Source organism: Amblyraja radiata, chromosome 30 (genome assembly GCF_010909765.2).
Source record: "Amblyraja radiata isolate CabotCenter1 chromosome 30, sAmbRad1.1.pri, whole genome shotgun sequence".
NCBI lineage: Eukaryota > Metazoa > Chordata > Chondrichthyes > Rajiformes > Rajidae > Amblyraja > Amblyraja radiata.
The window spans coordinates 19,284,407-19,305,795 of NC_045985.1; the positions used below are offsets into that span (position 1 = coordinate 19,284,407).

At 48.2% G+C, this 21,389-nt stretch overlaps 1 long non-coding RNA gene across 1 annotated transcript; it reads right to left on the reverse strand.

The window, feature by feature from the left end:
* Positions 1-12,952: 12,952 nt before the first annotated feature.
* LOC116989989 lies at positions 12,953-20,424 on the reverse strand. The gene is made up of 3 exons (XR_004416374.1): positions 20,337-20,424; positions 14,015-14,053; positions 12,953-13,042 (listed from the first exon to the last, which is right to left on the reverse strand). It is a non-coding gene; the product is annotated as an uncharacterized LOC116989989 (long non-coding RNA).
* Between the last annotated feature and the right edge of the window lie 965 nt (positions 20,425-21,389).

A 21,389-nucleotide genomic window follows, 5' to 3' on the forward strand; every position in this document is an offset into this window, starting at 1 on the left:
TGTATTGATGAATTGTACACCTTCAATAGCTTTTGGGATATCCACATGACTCAGTGTGGTCCACAGTCTTACCATCTTGTACCATCTTGCAGTGTTGTCAATGAACAAGACCTAATGCAAATGAGAGGAATATCAATGCATAGAGGAGAATGCACATAGTCCTTTACCCAGAGTGGGGGAATCAAGAACCGGAGGGCATTGGTTTAAGATGAGTGGAGGAAATATTCAAGGAAGCCAAGAGGTATTTTTTCCACACAGAAGGTGATGGGTGCTTGGAATAAGTTGCCAGAGCAGGGAGTTGAGGCTGGGACTACAACACCATTTGAAATACACTTCGACAGGTACCTGTGTAGGAAATATTTAGAGGGATATGGGCCAAACGTGGGCATGTGGAACTAATATAGATGGGGCATCTTGGTCGGCATGGACAACATGTGTCGAATGCCCTACTTCCGTGATGTATGAATCTATGCCTTCTGGGATGAACTCTGCTGCCTTCTGGGAGGCGATACAGGTCTCTGAAGGCCCGCACTTGTAGACTAATTAACAGTTTCTACCCATGTGCCATTAAAGAAATAAACTCAAATAGATAACACTGCAGGCACCACGATACAATTCATGGTGCGATATAAAAATTTGTCTGCTGGGGTGTGCAATATAATGTGCAATATTTCTACTATCTATTTACTTATTTTATTCATTGATCTTGCCGGTAAATGTGAGAGTTAATGGTTGATTGTATTTTTGTTCTTTTAAATCTTTTTATCCTGTGACTTTTATCGTATACCACTGAAGGAGATGCACTGAAATTTCGTTGTACAGTTGCTGTGCGTTGCTGAGCGGGATTTTTGAACACGGTCAGTTTTTCGGAGCCCTGCGCGATGTCGGGACCAACTCCGCACAACTCCATACGGCTCCGGCGATTGAAGTGGGACCGGCCCCGCGAGGCCGTACGCCTCAAGCGACCACGTTAGGTCGCGCTTGCCGCATGGAGTCGCATGCTCGTGGGACAGGCCCTTAATTCTAATTCTAATTCTAATGCCTCTCTATGAATCTGATAGAGAGAGGGAGAGAGGGTACAGAGGGAAAGAGCGAGGGTATGGAGAGAGAGAGAGAGAAGGTTTAGATTGCACGAGAGAGAGAGAATGAAAGGGCCTGTATTGGTTTATGATTCTATGGCTCTAAAAAGAGAATGTCACTGCACTTAGGTACACATTACATTAACATGCCATTGGCCTATTGTACCATTGGAATATTTAACCATTGAACTATTGCCAATTGTATAGTGAAACGACAGGAATATAGAACCTTTGGAATATTGACCAATAGACCATTGAACCGTGGAGCGATTGAACCATAGAAACATTGGAACATTGAAATATTGAACCTTTGAAATATTGGAAGATTAAATATTGAAAGGTTGAACCATTTGACAACTGACCAGTGCATCATTAACCCATTGAGAACCATTCAAACATTGAATTATCGAGCCATCGAACCATTGAACCATCGAGCGATTGTGCCTTTGTATCATCGAAACATCGAGCCATTGAACAAATGAATCATTTAATTATTGAATCATTGAATCCTTGAACGGAAGGGATAAATTGGCTCGGCACGGAAACCTAGCTGAAGCTTGAACTCAGGATTAGATGAAAAGTTATACTTTATAATTTACGAACCTATCTCCAATGACGTATTATTAGTAATTCATTCCACTCTTTTTTATTTTTTGACATTTGTAAGTTTTTTTTCTCTCTCTTTCTTTCTCTCTTATTTATTATCTATATATATATAAACTAGAAGCAGAATCAATCCACAATTGAAAATTTTAATAATGTATGATTGATATACATGAAAAGTTTTTACTATAATATGTAATTATACTTTACCATGCTATGTTTGCTTCTAATAAAAATATTATTTAAAAAAAATAAAAGAACCATTGAACCATTTGTCCTTTAATCTGGTTGATCACAAACTCTGTTCTCATTGGGTCCATTTAAAGCGGGGAGAAATCTCGTCTGCACGGAGTAAATAACATTAACTGCAGTCACTGAATTCACTGTTTTAGAACGGGGCACAGAATGGAATATTATTCCAATGTTTTAATAGACAATAGATGCAGGAGTAGGCCATTCGGCCCTTCGAGCCAGCTCCGTCATTCAATGTGACCATGGCTGATCATCCCCAATCAGTACCCCGTTCCTGCCTTCTCACCGTATCTCCTGACTCCGCTATCTTTAAGAGCCCGATCTAGCTCTCTCGTGAAAGTATCAAGAGAACCTGCCACCAGGCAGAGAATTCCACAGAATCACAACTCTCTGTGTGAAAAGGTGTTTTCTCATCTCCGTTCGAAATGGCTTACCCCTCATTCTTAAACTGTGGCCCCTGGTTCTGGACTCCCCCAACATCGAGGACATGTGTCCTGCCTCTAGCATGTCTAAACTCTTAATAATCTTATATGTTTCAATAAGATATCCTCTCATCCTTCTAAATTCCAGAGTATACAAGCCCAGCCGCACCATTCTCACAGCATATTACCCGGCAATTAACCTTGTAAACTCCCTTAATAGCAAGAATTTCCATCCTCAAATTAGGGGACCAAAACTGCTCACAATACTCCAGGTATGGCCTCACTCGTGCCCTGCACAACTGCAGAAGGGCCTCTTTGCTCCTATACTCGACTCCTCTTGTTATGTAGGCCAACATGCCATTCGCTTTCTTCACTGCCTGCTGTACTTCAACGTATAATTTTTATTTTTTATTTTACTTTAATCAGTAAAAGTCAAGAAATAAAGCATTAAATGTTGAGTGAAAGTGATCTCCGCCTGGCGGTGAAAAATGTGAATCAGAATAGGTAAAAACTTTGTGAATGTTGGCATTTCTAAAGCTTTAATCGCAAATAACATGTCAAATATAGGATGAGCCTTATCACTGGCAGCAGAGCCATTGTGACGTCATCAGTTAAAGCTGGTGGTTTTCATTTCAAAGTATTTTGTCTTTTTTAGACTTTTCATCAGTAATGAGTCGAGATTAAGTCGAGAACTAAAGCACAGAATGTTCAGATAAGGTGATTCCGGCCTCTACGGGAAATATGTCAATCAGAATATGTAAAAAATGTTATCGTTACCGCAGTGTTTTTGCGTAGATGTAAAGACAATAACCACACACATATACACACTTACACGATCAGACTTTTAATAAGTACTAGACCAAGTGCAGACCCGTTGGGACTGCTCCCCCAATGGTGTGATCCCCCAACCCAATATTCCACCATGCACTCGTCTCCTCCAATGGAACTGAAGCCGTTCCCAAATGTAAGATGCCAGCACTCCCCTGCAAAAAAATCACCTCCCCTGCCTGCTGCAGCAGTGAAAGGTTCAGAGTGTTCCTGTCTTGCAAGTTTGTTTCGAAGTGTGTTGGAAGCTGTTTGGAAGTGTGTTGGAAGCTGATAGGAAGGAGCAGCCGTCAACAAATCAAAAGGCAGAAAGTCAACGAATCAAAAGGCAGGCAGGCAGCCGGTCGGACGGATGGGGCGAGAGTTTTATAGAATAACTAGACCAAGTGCAGACCCGTTGGGTCTGTTTCCCCAACGGCGTTTTGCAGGGGGGGGGGAGGGGGGGCTGCGGCATCAAACTCATATTAACCAACCCCCAAACACACAGGTGGGGGGGGGGGGGGGGATGTGAAGAGGGGAGGGAGGGGAGAGGAGGTGGAGGAAATGGGACAGATTTGGGAGGGAAAGGAGAGCGGGGTAGGGGGTGAGAGAGGGGGATGGGAAGAGATATGTGGGGGAGGGGGAGGATGTGGATGTAGGGGAGGAGGGATGGAGGGGGAGAGGGGTGGGGGAGAGAGGGGAAAGAGTGGGGAGGGAGAGTGGAGGGGGATGGGGGAGAGGTGGAAGAGTGGGGAGGGAGGTGGAGAGGGGTAGGGGGAGTGATGGAAGAGGGACAGAGGGGTAGGAGGAAGGGGGTGGCGTAGAGAGGGAAGGGGGGTGGGGGAGAGAGGGATGGGTGGGAGAGGGGTGTGGAGAGGGAAACATAGAACCATTGAAATTAAGTGCAGGAGTAGGCCATTCGGCCCTTCGAGCCTGCACCACCATTCAATATGATCGTGGCTGATCATCCAACTCAGTATCCTGTACCTGCCTTCTCTCCATACCCCCTGATCCCTTTAGTCACAAGGACCACATCTAACTCCCTCTTAAATACAGCCAATGAACAGGCCTCAACTACCTTCTGTGCCAGTGAATTCCAGAGATTCACCACTCTCTGTGTGAAAAATGTTTTTCTCATCTCGGGCCTAAAAGATTTACCCCTTATCCTTAAACTGTGACCCCTTGTTCTGGACTTCCCCAACATCTGGAACAATCTTCCTGCATCTAGCCTGTCGAACCCCTTAAGAATTTTGTAAGTTTCTATAAGATACCCCCTCAATCTTCTAAATTCTTGCATGTACAAGCCGAGTCTATCCAGTCTTTCGTCATATGAAAGTCCTGACATCCCAGGAATCAGTCTGGTGAACCTTCTCTGTACTCCCTCTATGGCAACAATGTATTTGAACATTGGGCATTGTGACATCACACAATGGAACGTTCACCAAGTGCTTGTGCTCCTGCAAAGGCATATGTAAATGAATCCATTCCGATTGGACATATGTGAGCATTGGGCATTGTGACATCACACGATGGAACGTTCAGCAGGGGCTGGGGCTGGTGAAGCTTCTGTGGGTGTGAAGCCAGTTTAGGTTTGAAATATTGGGGGGGGGGGGGGTGGGTTTAGGATTTGATTAAAAACGTACACTTAAACACGTCGAAATGTAATGAGGAACGGATACTTAGAAAGAAAAGTGAAATCTCTACCAAAATGGAAAAGATGTCGGCGATTCAGCGTTCCCCCTTATCCTTAAACTTTGACCCCTTGTTCTGGTCTTCCCCAACATCCGGAACTATCTTCCTGCATCTAGCCTGTCCAACCCCTTAAGAATTTTAAACGTTTCTATAAGATACCCCCTCAATCTTCTAAAATCTAGTGAGTACAAGGCGAGTCTATCCAGTCTTTCTTCATATGAAAGTTCTGACATTCCAGGAATCAGTCTGGTGAACCTTCTCTGTAATCCCTCTCTATGGCAACAATGTCTTTGAGCATTGGGCATTGTGACATCACACGATGGAACGTTCACCATGGGCTTGGGCTCCTGCATAGGCATATGTAAATGAATCCATTCCGATTGGACATCTGTGAGCATTGGGCATTGTGACATCACACGATGGAACGTTCAGCAGGGGCTGGTGCTGAAGCTGAATCTATGAGTGAGAAGCCAGTTTAGTTTTGAAATATTTGGGGGGGGGGGAAGGATTTGATTAAAAACGTGTACTTAAACACGACGGAATGTAATGAGGAGCGGATACTTAGAAAGAAAAGTGAAATCTCTACCGAAATGGAAAATATGTCGGCGATTCTGCGTCCGGTTTCGGAGTTGCAGGGAATCAATGGAAGAAATGTGGCCGGAAGCCAGGCCGGAAGCCGTACATGTAAATGGATCCATTCCGATTGGAATTCTGCGAGCCTCGGGCATCGCGATTGGACGTCTGCGAGCATCGGGCATTGTGACATCGCACGGCGGGAACGAATCGAAAGGCAGGCAGGCAGCCGGACGGATGTCGGACGGATGGGGCGAGAGTAAAGTATTGCAGTAAAGTAAACAGTGTCACTAATGCCAGCGTGTTGTAGAGTAATTAGTCGTTAAGAAATAAGCTCGGTGCTTCCTGTGAAAACCTACCGGTACTCGCGGTAAAGTGAAGAAGCGGTCTCAATTAATAAGCGGCCGATTGGCGATCGTGGAGGCGAGGATCATATCTGTGGCCGGGCAGGGGGGGGGGGGGGGGTGGTCGTCAGTATTGTTAGTTTGCTCGTTTTCGGACCATGATAACGGGAGAAAAAGGGAGTGAAATTGATTGCTATTTGCCGCGAGTTCGTAAGTTACGCGATCGGAGCATTTTGTCCCTGCATGTTTTCGCATGAAGCTCCGAGATTATCTGTTATAGACTAATAACTGTACAACAGGCTGGCATTAGTGACAATGTTCAATTCACCGCGTTATAGTTCAGGCCCTCAATTTCATGAATGAATGTCTGAGTAAGTGAGTGAGTGAGTGAATGAATAAGGAATGAATGAATGAATGAATGAATCTATTAACGTTATAAAGGGTGCAATTAGATTAATTAAAGTCCATACAGTTAGATGCTCATAAATTCCGGCCTTTAGTCTTTCCTTTCAGGTAGGTGATTCATGGGTTCATTTGTGTTCCAGCACATCAGCATGGACCCTGTTCTCTTGCATTTTTATCCACTTCGCAGCACTTTCTTCTGTCTTTTTTTATGTTTTTTGCACTAAATACAATGAAGCTGCTGCAAGTTTCCATGACATTTATTCCACAGAACAACACATTTGAATCTCCAGTAAAACAGGCATCTGTGAAGCCCTCTCAGCCATTTTGTGTGCTGGCCTGAAACAAAGCGCGTGATTGGCCAACTGGCAGACAACTCAATGTCAAACGTGCATTGATTGGAATATTAAAATCTCGACATATTGTTCGTTCTTCTCTAATTTAATTAAGTTGTGCATGTGTTGTTCATATCGAGTTTCAGGGGTTTGAAACACGTTAATATTTTTACACAATATGTGAACATCTCATGTTGTTTTGAAAGCTCCTCGGCTCACAGGCTATTCTCTGTACGGTAACTATGGCAACGATGTCTTTGAGCATCGGGGCTTGTGTGGGTGATAAGCCAGTTTAGTTTTGAAGTATTGGGGGGGGGGGGGGGGGGGGTAGGTTATCCATTAAAAACGTGCGCTTAAACACGACGGAATGAAATGAGAAGCGCATACTTAGAAAGAAAAGCGAAATCTCTGACGAAGTGGAAAAGACGTGGGCGGTCCTGCGGCCCCCAATAGCCCCCAATGGGGGGGGGGGGGGCCTCACACACACTAACCACCCCCACACACAGAGTTGGAAAAGTGCATAAAGACCGTTCCCTACCTGTAGCCCCCAGGGGAGATTTGGTCGTCGAAGTCGGGTCCCTGCCGTCTTAAAATAGCGTATCTTGAAGTCGTCGAAGTCGGGTCCGTCTCGGCAACGCGTGGGGGGGGTGGTGGGGGGGTTCGCGGTGCGGCATCACACACACGAAGCTTCGACACACACAGAGCCTTAAAAGTGTAAATGCCCGACCTCTTTTCCGTTTTTCTCTAATTTAATTAAGATGTGCAGGTGGTGTTCTTATCGAGGTTCAGGGGTGAATGACGTAAATATTTTCACACAATATGGGAACATCTCATGTTGTCTTGAAGGCTCCTCCCCACATCTGACTCTCTGTACTGTCACTATGGCAACGATGTCTATGAGCACTGGGCATTGTGACATCACACGATGGAACGTTCACCATTGGCTGGGGCTCCTGCATAGGCATATGTAAATGGATCCATTCCGATTGGGCATCTGTGAGCATCGGGCATTGTGACATCACACGATGGAATGTTCTCCAATGGCTGGGGCTGGTGATGGCATATGTAAATGGATCCATTCCGATTGGTCATCTGTGAGCATTGGGCATTGTGACATCACACGATGGAATGTTCAGCAGGGGCTGGTGCTGGTGAGGCTTGTGTGGGTGAGAAGCCAGTTTAGTTGTGAGATTTTTTGGGGGGGGGGGGGGGGGTTGGTAAGGTTTTGATTTAAAACGTGCGCTTAAACACGACGGAATGGAATGAGAAGCGCATACTTAGAAAGAAAAGCGAAATCTCTGCCGAAGTTGAAAAGACGCGGGCGGTCCTGCGTCCGGTTTCGGAGTTGCGGAGAATCAAAGGGAGCGCGCCAGCAAAGGGAGTGGGCCAGGCTGCCGGACGGACGGCCGGACGGAGTTCCGTTTCGGAATCTGGGGCGAGAGTTTTATATAATAATAGATAGATAGATAGATAGATATATATATGTGTGCGTTTTGTATCTCCGCCAAAAAGCGATGACATTTTTACAGAATATCTATGTGTGTGTGTTTGTGTATTCACACAAATTGAACTTTTTTTCTCATTTATTGTTTACAGAGTACTAGAGTATGTTTATATATTCTGTTGTGCTGCTGCAAGTAAGAATTTTATTATTCTGTCTAGGACATATGACAAGAAAAACACACTCTTACAGTATTTCCTGAGATTTCTCACACTATATTTTGAAAGAGAAGTACAGTCTGACAACACAGAAACAGTTTTTTGGTCCATCTCTCCATGTCCTTCTGCACTAGTCCCATTTGAACCATATCCCCCTACACCTTTCCAACCCACGCACCTGTCCACTGTCTTTTAAATGCTGTTATAGTACATGCCTCAAAAATCTCCTCTGACAGCTCATAGAAACATAGAAAACAGGTGCAGGAGTAGGCCATTCGGCCCTTCGAGCCTGCACCGCCATTCAATATGATCATGGCTGATCATCCAACTCAGTATCCTGTATCTGCCTTCCCTCCATACCCCCTGATCCCTTTAGCCACAAGGGCCACATCTAACTCCCTCTTAAATATAGCCAATGAACTGGCCTCAACTACCTTCTGTGGCAGAGAATTCCAGAGATTCACCACTCTCTGTGTGAAATTTTTTTTTCTCATCTCGGTCCCAAAAGACTTCCCCCTTATCCTTAAACTGTGACTCCTTGTTCTGGACTTCCCCAACATCGGGAACAATCTTCCTGCATCTAGCCTGTCCAACCCCTTAAAGAATTTTGTAAGTTTCTATAAGATCCCCCCTCAATCTTCTAAATTCTAGCGAGTACAAGCCAGTCTTTCTTCATATGAAAGTCCTGACATCCCAGGAATCAGTCTGGTGAACCTTCTCTGTACACCCTCTATGGCAAGAATGTCTTTCCTCAGATTAGGGGACCAAAACTGTACGCAATACTCCAGGTGTGGTCTCACCAAGACCATGTACAGCTGCAGTAGAACCTCCTTGCTCCTATACTCAAATCCTTTTGCTATGAATGCTAACATTCCATTCGCTTTCTTCACTGCCTGCTGCACCTGCATGCCTGCTTTCAATGACTGATGTACCATGACACCCAGGTCTCGTTGCATCTCCCCTTTTCCTAATCGGCCACCATTCCATATACCCGCCACCCTCTGCGTGGAAAGGTTGCCCATCAGGTGATCGCTGGTCGGCGCGGACTCGGTGGGTTGAAGGGCCTGTTTCCATGCTGTATCACTAAACTAAACTAAATTTGTCCTTCACATTTTGGCATCGAATGAAAGCACAAAAATCAAATTTTATTGTAATTTCTGATTGGAAGGCAGTGGGTTTTGTCAAACAGGGCGAGTGAAAAAAAAACTTTACAAGCACAAACGTGTCAGGAAACAAGATGCAGAAACATCGAACTTAGCAAATTGTTATTAGAGGAGTCGGCATTTTTTACGCATTATAGTTGAGTCACAGGGTTAAACTGGAGGTAGGGCGGCACTGCGGGGGCTGGAGGGTTAGAGGGAGGTGGGGGAGTGTGGTGGGAGGGGGAGCGAGAGGGGAGGGAGGGAAGGACATAGGGAGGGAATGGTGGAGGGAGGGAGGAATGTGGAGAGAGGTGGTTGAGTGTGCAAGAAAAAGGAGGGAGGGATGTGGGGCGTTCGAGGAAGGGGAAGGGAGATGTAGAGAGTGGAGATGAGGGTGGGAGGGCGGTCGAGAGAGTGTCCGGGAGGATGTTGGCGGGAGGTGAAGGGAGGGGTTGGAGAGGTGGAAAGAGCGGGTGGAGGGAAAGGGAGGGAGAGGGAATTTAGAGGGAGAGTTAACGGGGAGGGAGGAAGTTAGAGGGAGGGCAGGTTGTGGAAGAAGGGGGGGAGGTGGGTTGGGAGGGGGAAGGATGGGTAGGGGGATTTGAGGGATCTGGGGAGGTGGAGGGAGGGGGATGGAGTTAAGTGGAGGAGAGGTAGGGGAGGAGGGGACAATTGTGGGAGTTTGGGGGAGGGGTGAGAGAGGTGGAGGGATGTGGAGTGAGTTGGAGGGAGGGAAAAAGAGGGGGTGGGTGGTGGAGTTACAGTTGGGTCATTCTACCTCTTCCCGTCCCAACTATACAGAGAGGGGGAGGGGGCAGCACAGAACGGTGTGTTGAGGGAAGGCGAAATGTAGACATTGACCCTACACCCACCCCTTCCCCTGGGGAGTGTGTGGAGGATAGTGTTAATGTGCGGGGATTGCTGGTCAGTGCAGACTCAGTGGGCCGAAGGGGATACTGTTTCCGCGTAGTATCGCTAAACTAAACTGAACTAATTTCGAAACAAGCGAATTTCTGAGATTTGCAAAAAATCTAATTTCTGGCCTATGGAACGATGCAATGCTGTTTTATCCAGAGGTTGTTTTCTGCAGGAATTGTTTGATCACAAAGCAGCCTTGTTCTGAAGAGGAAGGGCTTACAGCTTTGACGATGGTCCTGCAAGCAGCCTGTTCAAAGTAAATTTAAAAATATATTATTACCATGATACACGCTGATGTATATGCACCTCCCTGGTTAACTCATCCCTTCCCACCCAAACCACCTCCTCCCCAGGTACCCTGCCTGCCCTGCAACCGCAGGAGATGCTACACCTGTTCTGCTTGGGACGGCATGGTGTTGCAGTGGTAGAGTTGCTGCCTTACATTGCTTACAGCCCCTCGCACTTTAAACCTATGTCCGATCCATGTACCTGTCTGGTTTAGTTTAGTTTATTGTCACGTGTAACGAGGTACAGTGAAAAGCTTTTGTTGCATGCTAACCAGTCACCAGAAAGATATTCTCACCATCGACGACACCACTGTCTCCCCATCTCCCCAGGCCCGCAACCTTGGCGTGATCTTTGATTCCACCCTCTCCCTTGAGCCTCACATCCGCCATGTCATTAAAACCTCCTTCTTTCACCTCCGCAATATCGCCAAAATCAGACCCTCTCTCACACCTCCCGCTGCTGAAAGACTCATCCATGCCTTCATCTCCTCCCGACTGGACTACTGCAACTCACTTCTCCTTGGTATCAGCTCCACTTACATCAACCGACTCCAACTGGTCCAGAACGCAGCCGCCCGACTCATCACCCACACCAAATCCTGGCATCACATCACTCCAGTCCTCAAACAACTTCACTGGCTTCCCATATCCCACCGGATCACCTACAAAATCCTGGTCCTCACCTACAAAGCCCTCCACCATCTGGCCCCCCCATATCTCACTGACCTCCTCTCCCCCTACCAACCCTCACGGTCCCTCAGATCCACATCAGCCGGTCTCTCCATCCACAAATCCAACCTCCGCAGTTTTGGGGACAGAGCCTTCTCCAGGGCAGCTCCCAGGCTCTGGAACTCCCTCCCCCAACTGATCCGCAATTCCGTGTCCCTCACCATCTTCCAGTCCCGCCTCAAAACCCATCGCTTCACCTCTGCCTATCCTTAGCCTCACGTCCCCCTCCCTTTTCATCTGTGCTTGAATTGCCTCATATTGTGTTTTGAATTGATTTCTGTCTTTAATTTGTGTACTAGTCATGTCTCTACTATTTATTTAATTCCGCTTACATGTTTTTCCTCTACTTGCTAAATTTTTGTAAGGTGTCCTTGAGACTCTTGAAAGGTGCCCATAAATAAAATTTATTATTATTATTATTATTATTACAATTGATCTATTTACAGTGTACAGATACATGCTAAACGAATAGCGTTTAGTGCAAAGTAAAGTCAGCAAAGTCTGATCAAGGATAGTCCGAGAGTCTGAAGAAGGGTTTTGGCCCGAAATGTTGCCTGGTCCCCTGGTCTATGTCCCCTGGTTCCCGATTCCCCATTTCCTTCGCTCCATAGATGCTGCAGCACCCGCTGAGTTTCTCCAGCATTTTTGTGTACCTTCGGTCATCAGAGAGTTAGATAGTAGTTTAGGACTGCTTTCTGGTGTGGTATGATGATTCAGTTGCCTGATTACAGCTGGGAAGAAATGCATTCTTAAATGCTTCTGAAGAAAAGCATTCTTAATGGGAAGAAAAGCTGGGAAGAAAAACATTATTAAATGCTTCCGAAACATTGCAATAGTATCTGACTCAAATACCTCCAACGGCATCTTATTCCATACTTCCACCACCATTTGAGCAAAGAAATAACCCCTCAGATTCCTATTAAATCTTTCCTCCCTCATCTTAAATCTATGTCCCCTGGTTCCCGATTCCCCAACTCTGGGCAAGAGACTGTGCGTTTACAAGATCTATTGCTTTCATGATTTTGTACACAGTGGTGGCTGTGTGGAATGAGCTTCCAGTGAAGGTGGACGACAGATGGCACAATGGGCTAAGTGTTCGGCTGGCAACCGGAAGGTAGCTGGTTCGAATCCCGCTTGGAGTGCATACTGTCGTTGTGTCCTTGGGCAAGACACTTCACCCACCTTTGCCTGTGTGTGTCCTTGGGCAAGACACTTCACCCACCTTTGCCTGTCTGTGTGGAAGTAATTGTGTGAAGCACTTTGGGGTCAATGCAAGTTGACTAAAAATGTGCTATATAAATAAAGTTAAAAAAATAATTTTTTTTAAAAAGGTGGTGGAGGCAGGTTCGTTTTTATCGTTTAAAAATAAATTGGATAGTTATATGGACGGGAAAGGAATGGAGGGTTATGGTCTGAGCGCAGGTATATGGGAATAGGGGAGAATACGTGTTCGGCGCGGTCTAGAAGGGTCAAGATGGCCTGTTTCCGTGCTGTAATTGTTATATGGTTATATGGTACACCTCTGTAAGATCATCCCTCATCCTCCTGCGTCCCAAGGAATAAACTCCTAGCCTGCCCAACCTCCCCCTGGAGCTCAGGCTGTCAAATCTTGGCAGCATTCCCGTAAATCTCTGTAATGCTTTTCCAGCTAAAATGTAAATTTAGTACAACATGCTTGTTGTGACATGAACCTGGACCAGGTACACGTTACCTTAAGGTTTGTTCGTCAGATGATAGTCGTAGATGGCCTGACACTCTTTCAAGGAGGAGGTGAAGGTTTCGAAGAAGCAAGTGAACACATCTACAGCAGAAGTGAAATAAGAGACAGAATCATTGCAGAAACCAAGTGCATCCAACACGATTAATGTCGTCCATCTTTCAATGGTGGTCACAAATAGCAGGAGTAACAATGGAACAGGCAGCATCTCTGGAGAGAAGGGATGGGTAAGCATGCAACCCATCCGCTGCCTGGTTAGCATGCAACAAAGCTTTTCACTGTACCTCAGTACACGTGACAATAAACTAATCAAAACACACTGTATCTTCCCCTTTGCACCACATTAAGATGGGGCGACACAGTGCCGCTTTAATTTAGTTTAGAGATACAGCGTGGCAACAGGCCCTTCGGCCCACCCAGTCCTCGCCGACCAGCGATCACCCCTTTCACACGAGTTCTACATTATCCCACTTTCTCATCCACTCCCTGCACACTAGGGGGCAATTTAGAGATTTGATTAACCCAAAAACCCGCACATCTTTAGACGTGGAAGGAAACCGGAGCCCCCGGAGGAAGCCCACTTGTCACAGGGAGAACGTGCTAACTCCACACACACAGACAGCACCCGAGGTCAGGATCGAACCCGGGTCTCGGTCATTGTGAGGCAGCGGCTCGATCAATGCATCACTGTTCCAGGTTCCATCCTGACCTCAGATGGAATTTGTAATTTCTCCCTGTGACTGCGTGGGTTTCCTCCGGGTGCTCTGGGTTCCCCCCACATTCCAAAGACGTAGGTTAATCGGCCCTGTGTAAATTCCCTCCAGTGTGTAGGGAATGGATGAGAAAGTGGGGCAACGTGGAACTACTGTGTGAATCTGTGATCGATGATCGGCGTGAATTAGGTGGGCCGAAGGGCCTGTTTTCCTGCTGTATCTTCCAAACTAATTCGATCACCCGACCAAAAAGCTTTACACTGTATCCTGGTTTAGAGGTCACAATAAACCTGAAGCTGAACCCAACATGTTACAGGTTTCAGAGATTTGAGTCAGTGCTTACCAATAAAAAGATATTCATCGACATCGCCTTTAGTGGTTCCTTGTGATCAGATGGTATCATGTATAGAAGGAAAAATGACACAAAAAGCATGTTATTCCATCTTTTGAAATATCAGTTGTAGTTTAGGGCAGGTTAATGGTGAGGGAGCTTCAGGATGTGGAATTAATTGAGAGGAGTGATAGACAGACAGAGTGACAGTTATTCTTCTCAAACTGGGCTTTTAATAGTATACTAGACTAAGTTTATATATATACTAAACTAAGTGGGACCTGTTGGGCCCCAGTCACACGGAAATCCTGGTCCCCCAACGCAATCCATTCCCCAACACAATATTCCACTACTCACCTGTTCCCCCAACAAAACCCGTTCCCCCAACGAAACCCGTTCCACCACTCACCCATAGCTCCTAACTGCGCAGGCGCGGCTCATTTCCCCTCATCCCCGAGCCCTCCACTTTGTGGGGGCAGGGGTTGTGTGGGCGGGAGGAGGTTGTGGGCGTGCGAGGGGTTGTGGGGGCGGGTGGGGTTGTGCGGGTGGGTTTGGGGGAGGGGGGTTATGCGGGCAAGGGGGGTGCGGGGGCGGGTGGTCATTGGGGCGGGGGGATGTGGGGGTTTGGGAGGGGGGGTTAGGGGGAGGGGGTTATGGAGCGGGGTGTGCGAGGGGGTGTGTTGGCGGCAGGGTGTGTGCGGAGGATGTGAGCAGGGAGGTGTGGGCAGAGGGGAGTGAGCTCGTTGAAATGTCAGGGGAAGAGCCATGCGGGACATCACATGGGAGGGGGAGGAGCCAGCTGCGGGACCAGAGGGGTAGTGGCTGGAATTGGCGGTATGATGGGGACTCACAGCGGGCGCTGGTCGCTGGTCGTTCTCCGCCGGCCATCCTCAGCTCCACCACGATGGTGCAGGAAGGGGTGGGACCATCCCAGGTAGTGATAGGGGAAGCGACTATTCCGCCCGGCGCCGACTGGCAGAACAGATCAAACTGCGTACGCGCGGTTTTCAAGATTTTTAAACCTCGCTAACTTTTACCGCATTCAACTGATCGGAACGAAACTTGGCGCACTCACAGTACAGGAGAACGGTGAGTGAACCGGTGGGAAATCGTAGTGTTATCGCGAACCGTTTTTGCGCAAATAGAAAGACCGCCAAACCGGAAGATAACAAGAACAGTTTTAGTTATGTATATAATAATAATAATATAATATAGAGAGTATATATATGGAAATAGATATATAGATAGTAGATATATAGATTAGGAACCACCCATGGTATGTCAGAGAGAACTCTCTTGAACTTGTACATGGGTAAAGCGCATATTGACTGGTTGCATCATGGCTTGGTTTAGCTCAGTGTACAGATACAGGATAAAGGGAATAATGTTTAGACTGTAGACTTTAGATTTAAAGATACAGTGGGGAAATATGACTTTCGGCCCACTCAGTTCGCGCTGACAAATGTACACTAACACTATCCTACACGCACACACTAGGGACAATTTACAATTTACAATTGTACCAAGGCAATTAACCTACAAACCTGAACGTCTTTGGAGGGTGGGAGGAAACCGGAGCTCCCTGGAGAAAACACACACGGATAATGGGGAGAACGTACAAACTCCGTAAAGACAAGCACCCGTAGTCAGGATCATACCCAGGTCTCTGGCGCTGTAAGGCAGTAACTCTACCGCTGTGCCACCGTGCCGCCTCGTTGGCAACTCGAAAGCCCAGGAGTGAAGAAGACAGCGTTAGTGGAGAGATCGGTGCGGCGGGCAATGATGGAGCCGACCGACGGATGAGGACGGATCACGTGGAAGTGAGGAAGCCGCTGCCGGGGGAAGGAACAAAAGGAAGACCCAGTGTGGGGGGATTGCCGTGAGGTGGAGGAGGGGGGAAGAACAAGGGGACCTGGGGGGGGGGGGGGGGGGGGGTTGTAAACTTGTAAGTGCCCTTTATAGGCAACTATTTGCATACCTTGGCAAGATATGCAAGCAAAGAATTGTCACATATGACAATAAAGTCTTCTATCTATCTATTCATGAGTCATAGTCCTGGAGTGATATAGTGTGGAAACAGGCCCTTCAGCCCAACTTGCACACACGAGCCAACAATGTCCCAGCTACACTAGTCCCACTTGCCTACGCTTGGTCCATATCCTTTCAAACCTGTCCTATCCATGTATCTCTCTAACTTTTTTAAACGTTGGTATAATCTGAGCCTCAACTACCTCCTCTTATAGCTTTTCCTTACACCCACCACCTTTTGTGTGAAAAAGATACCTCTCAGATTCCTATTAAATCTTATCCCCTTCACCTATGAACTCTGGTCCTCGATTCTCCTACTCTGGGCAAGAGACTCTGTGCATCTACCCAATCTATTCCTCTCATGATTTTATACACCTCTATAAGATCACCCCTCATCCTCCTGCGCTCCACGGAATAGAGACCCAGCCTGCTCAACCTCTCCCCTTAGCTCACACCCTCTAATCCTGGCAACATAAATCTTTTCTGAGCCCCTTCAATGAATCTCTTTCATATAACATGGTGCCCAGAACTGAACACAATACTCTAAATGCGGTTTCACCAGAATCTTATACAACTGCAACATGTCCTCCCAACTTCTATACTGAATACTCTGACTGTTGAAGGGCAAAGTGCCAAAGCCTTATTGACCGCCCTATCTACCTGCAACTCGACCTTTAAGGAACCATGTGCCTGTACTCCTAGAACCCACTGCTCTACAACACTACCCAGAGGCCTAACGTTCACTATGTGCATCCTGCCCTTGTTCGACGTCCCAAAATGCAACACCTCACACTTCTCTGTATTAAATTCCATCAACCATTCCTCCACCCACCTGGCCAATCGATCCAGATTCAATATGACTATGGCCCTATGAATCCATCACTCTATGACTGGCTTTCCCCTGGCCAAGTTCCCTCTGCAAATTCCCTTGTAGCACTGGGAGAATTTGTCTTGGAACTGAGAAAAATGGCTTTGTTGCTGGGTCAGAGGCCCCAGTCCTCTTCCCTCACATCTGCTCACACGGAATTGTCAAAAATAGCAAAACACAAGGTGCTGGAGACAGCAGCTGTGGAGGGAATGGACAAGTGATGTTTTGTGTCAAGAGATCGACTCAAAATGCTGGAGTAACTCAGCGGGACGGGTAGCATCTCAGGAGAGAAGGAATCGATAACTTTTCGGGTTGGGACCCTTCTTTAGGCTGAGAGTGAGGGAAGAGGGAGACAGAGAGATAACGATGGGTATGGTGTGAAAATTACAGATCAAAGCGTGACGATGAGCAAGGAAACATTGAATGGTTCATTGTTAGCTGAGGGGAAGGTGACAACAATGCATACAATCAGTAAAATTAATCAGCTCCTTCTGGCAGATACCGCTTGACGAGCAGTCCTCCTACCTGACAACTTTCAGCACCCCATTCGGCAGGTTTAGGTTCCTCCGAATGCCATTCGGGATCAACTCTGCCAGCGAGGTGTTCCAACGGACAATGGAGCAACTGTTTGCCGGTCTACCGTGCGCCATCATTGTTGACGACATCCTGGTCTACGGTAAGGATGTCGCTGAGCACGACTTCAACCTCCGCCAAGTCCTAGACCGGGCCCAGAAGATCAACCTAAAACTAAACCGCAAGAAGTGCCGATTCCGCGTCCCAGAGGTCACATATGTTGGACATGTATTCACAGCCTCGGGGCTGAAACCCGACCCGCAGAAAACGGCTGCCATCTCCGGGATGTCGTCACCTACTGATGTGCCCAGCCTGCAACGTTTCCTGGGCATGGTTAATTACCTGGGAAAGTTCATCCCCGACCTCAGCGAGCTGAGCGCATCCCTGAGGGATTTGACAAAGAAGGACACGGCCTGGGCTTGGTTCCCTCAGCACCAGAAAGCTTTCGAGATCCTAAAATCCAGGCTGATCAGTACCCCCACACTCAAATTTTTTGACCTGCTGCGTCCCATTATCATCACCTGCGACGCCTCTCAGTTCGGGCTCGGGGCCGCTTGTCTACAGCTCCATGACGGCCTGCAGCTGCCTGTTTCCTACGCGTCCCGCACCATGACCCCTGCCAAGCAGCGCTATGCTCAGATCGAGAAGGAGTTGCTGGCTGTGGGGTTTGCCTGCTCAAAGTTCAAGGACTACATTCTAGGCAACACCTTCACCATTGAAACCGACCACCAGCCGCTTGTCACCATCCTAAACAAGCCGATTCATGTTGCCTCATCCCGACTGCAGCGCATGCTGCTGCAGCTCCAGCGTTTCACTTTCGAAATTATCTATCGTAAGGGCAAAGACATGTTCGTGGCCGACACGCTATCCCGCGCACCGCTAACGTCCACCGATCGCCACCCCTATGAAATGTCTGACCTGATGGTGCTCAATGTCAATAATGTCCCTTCGCAGCAGATGAAGTCCCTGGTCCAGCACACTGCCGATGATCCTGCCCTGCAACAGCTTGCTGCCATCATCCAGCAGTACTGGCCCAACCGTCGTTCCGCTTTGCAGGCTGGTGCCGTGCCCTACTTCCTGGTCCGTGATGAGCTCGTACTGCACGACGGCGTGGTTGTGAAAGGGCCCAAGGTTGTTGTGCCTCCTGCGCTGCACGACCACTATTTTCAGACCGCTCACCGCGGTCATCCTGGGGCCGAGGCCACATTGTCTCATGCCCAGAGCCAGTTCCACTGGCCTGGTATGGCTCAATACATCCGGGAGAGGGTCTCCTCGTGTTCCACCTGCAACAGCCTCGCCCCCCACCAGCAACGACAGCCGCTTCTGCAGCAGCCTGCTCCCGAACTGCCCTGGATGGCGGTTGCCACTAACAGTTTCGAGTGGCGAGGCAAACACTTCCTGGTCCTTGTCGACTCTTACTCCAACTGGTTCGAGGTTGACCAGCTGCACTCCATCACCTCTTCGGCTGTTGTCGATAAGCTGCGCCGCCACTTCTCTACCTTCGGCTCCCCGGCCAGCCTGCAGTCGGACAACGGCAGCCAGTTCACGAGCTCCGAGTGTTGGGCTTTCGCGGCCAGCTGGAACTTCCGCCACTTCACAAGCAGCCCTGAGTACCCGCAAAGCAACGTTCTGGCCGAGCGCGCCGTCCGCAGTGCAAAGAACTTGCTGGAACAGTGTCGCTTGTCACACTACGATTTTTACCTAGCCCTCCTTAACCTTCGCAACATCTCCCGCGACCCTGCCATGGGCTCCCCTGCTCAGCGCCTCATGTCTCGCACCACCAGACCCCCGATCCCGGTGGCCCAGCGCTCCCTCATGCCCTCCGTCCTCATGCCCGCTGCTGTCCAGGAACGCATTGCCCTTAAGCACGATGTCCAGAAGCGCTCCCATGATAAGTCCTGCCGCCCGCTTCCGCGCCTTTTCCCCGGTCAAGTCATCCGCATCCAGTCCCCCTCCGGTCACCCCAGGCTAGCCACCGTCGTCGGCTCTGCTGGGTCGCCTAGGTCCTATCTCGTCGACCATGCGGGAACCGTCTACCGCCGGCCCCGCCAACACCTGCGGCTCGTCAACGAGCCTCCACCACCACCCGCGGACCCTTTTGCTCCCCCGCTGCAATCTCGGCCTCCGGCCGCTGCTCCGCCCGCCACTCCTCGCATGCCTCGGTCTCTGCCCTCTCAGCTCTATCAGCCCATTCCTCCTCCGGCTCATCCTCCCTCGCCTGCCCGCTGCTGTGCCCGCCTCCCCTCCGTCTTCTCCGTTCCCTCCCAGCTCCCCCGTTCCGGTTCGGCCGTCTGCATCTGTTCCACTTTTTCCTGCAGGGAGGAAAGATGGCGAGATGCGAACCCGGTCGGGACGTGTTGTCAAGCCGCCTGTCCGCTATGGTGACTTTGCGTAACCGTTTATAGCGCATGAGACGTGGTCGCCCTGTCACTGCTTTGTTTGCCTTTCGTTTCTAAGGGGAAGGATGTAGATGATATGTGCGTGTACCTTTAATATAGCTACCTCATCACTACTAACCACTCCCCATATCACAAGTATAATTACAACCTCCCCACCCACTGATCGCTCTCTAGCTTCCGTGACAGACCACGTACAGCTAGTGCTATCTGTAATGTTACAGTATGAATAAAAGAAGTAAAGCTACAGTGTGTTGATGACACTTCTTTACAGATACCAAACCAATTAACCTACAACCTTGCAGGCCTTTGGAGTGTGGGAGGAACCCGAAGAACATACAAGACAGCACCCGTAGTCAGGATCGAACCCGGGTCTCTGGCGCTGAAAGCGCTGTAAGGCAGCAACTCTACTGCTGCGCCACTGTGCCGCCTCTGTTCAATAAACACTTCTGCAAAACAACGTTCTTACCATCCGGCCATAGCCATTCATATACAGCATCATCAATGCAGGGTTTCATTTCATCAAAACACAGAACTATCGAGCACTCCAAAATACCTGTACATATAAAGGAGAAGGGTGATTTTTGAAGCATCATGCACAATCAAATACAGCAGAAAAGCAGGCATTACAACTCACCATGCATTAGTTCAGAGATATAGGGTGGAAACAGGCCCCCTGAGTCCATGCCGACCAACAATCCCCGTACACTAGCATTATCCCATACACGGGACAATATATAATTTTAACCCAAGCCAATTAGCCTACAAACCTGCATGTTTTTGGCTATGCATGTTAGCCAATTATAATGCTTAGTAATTATAACTCCACCCAATGCATGCTTTATAGTGTAAGAACTCGCCTACTGTCTTCAGTAGCTGCAGTAGACTGACTTATGATGTACTGCACACGTGATAGTCGAATGAACATTAAAGATGCTTATACCTTAACCTGTTAAGATTTAAATATTTACATGGTGTCAGAAAACTTGGTCCAACCCTCGTCTGTTAACCGCGATTTATTTTCTTTACCAGTTTTTATTTGTGATTGTTTTTCACTGACATGGCTAACTCCTGCCGAAAACTGAGTCCCCTCATGCTTGATTCCAACATAGCCGATCGCTGGCGGATGTTTGAACGGGACTTTGCTCACTACATCCACATCGTTCACCGGAATGACCCCGACGATGTGAAGGCATCGTTATTGCTCAATCTAGCGGGGCCGGAAGCAATGATCCGTGCAGGCAACTTCAAGTTCGCTCCGGCACTCCTCGACGCTAAAGGTCAGGTCCTGGTGCCAGCAGAAACTATCGACAATCCGACGGTCCTACTCAGAAAGTTCAGAGAGCCATGCGACCTGCCCTCGAACCGCATCCTCGAGAGAACACATTTCCTCGCCCGACAGCAACAGGTAGCCGAACCTGTCGAACGATTTATCAATGACCTGCGACACATGGCTACACGAAGCCGTTTCGGTGAATTAACTAATGAATTCGTATATGACAAGATTGTGGGAGGAATGAGC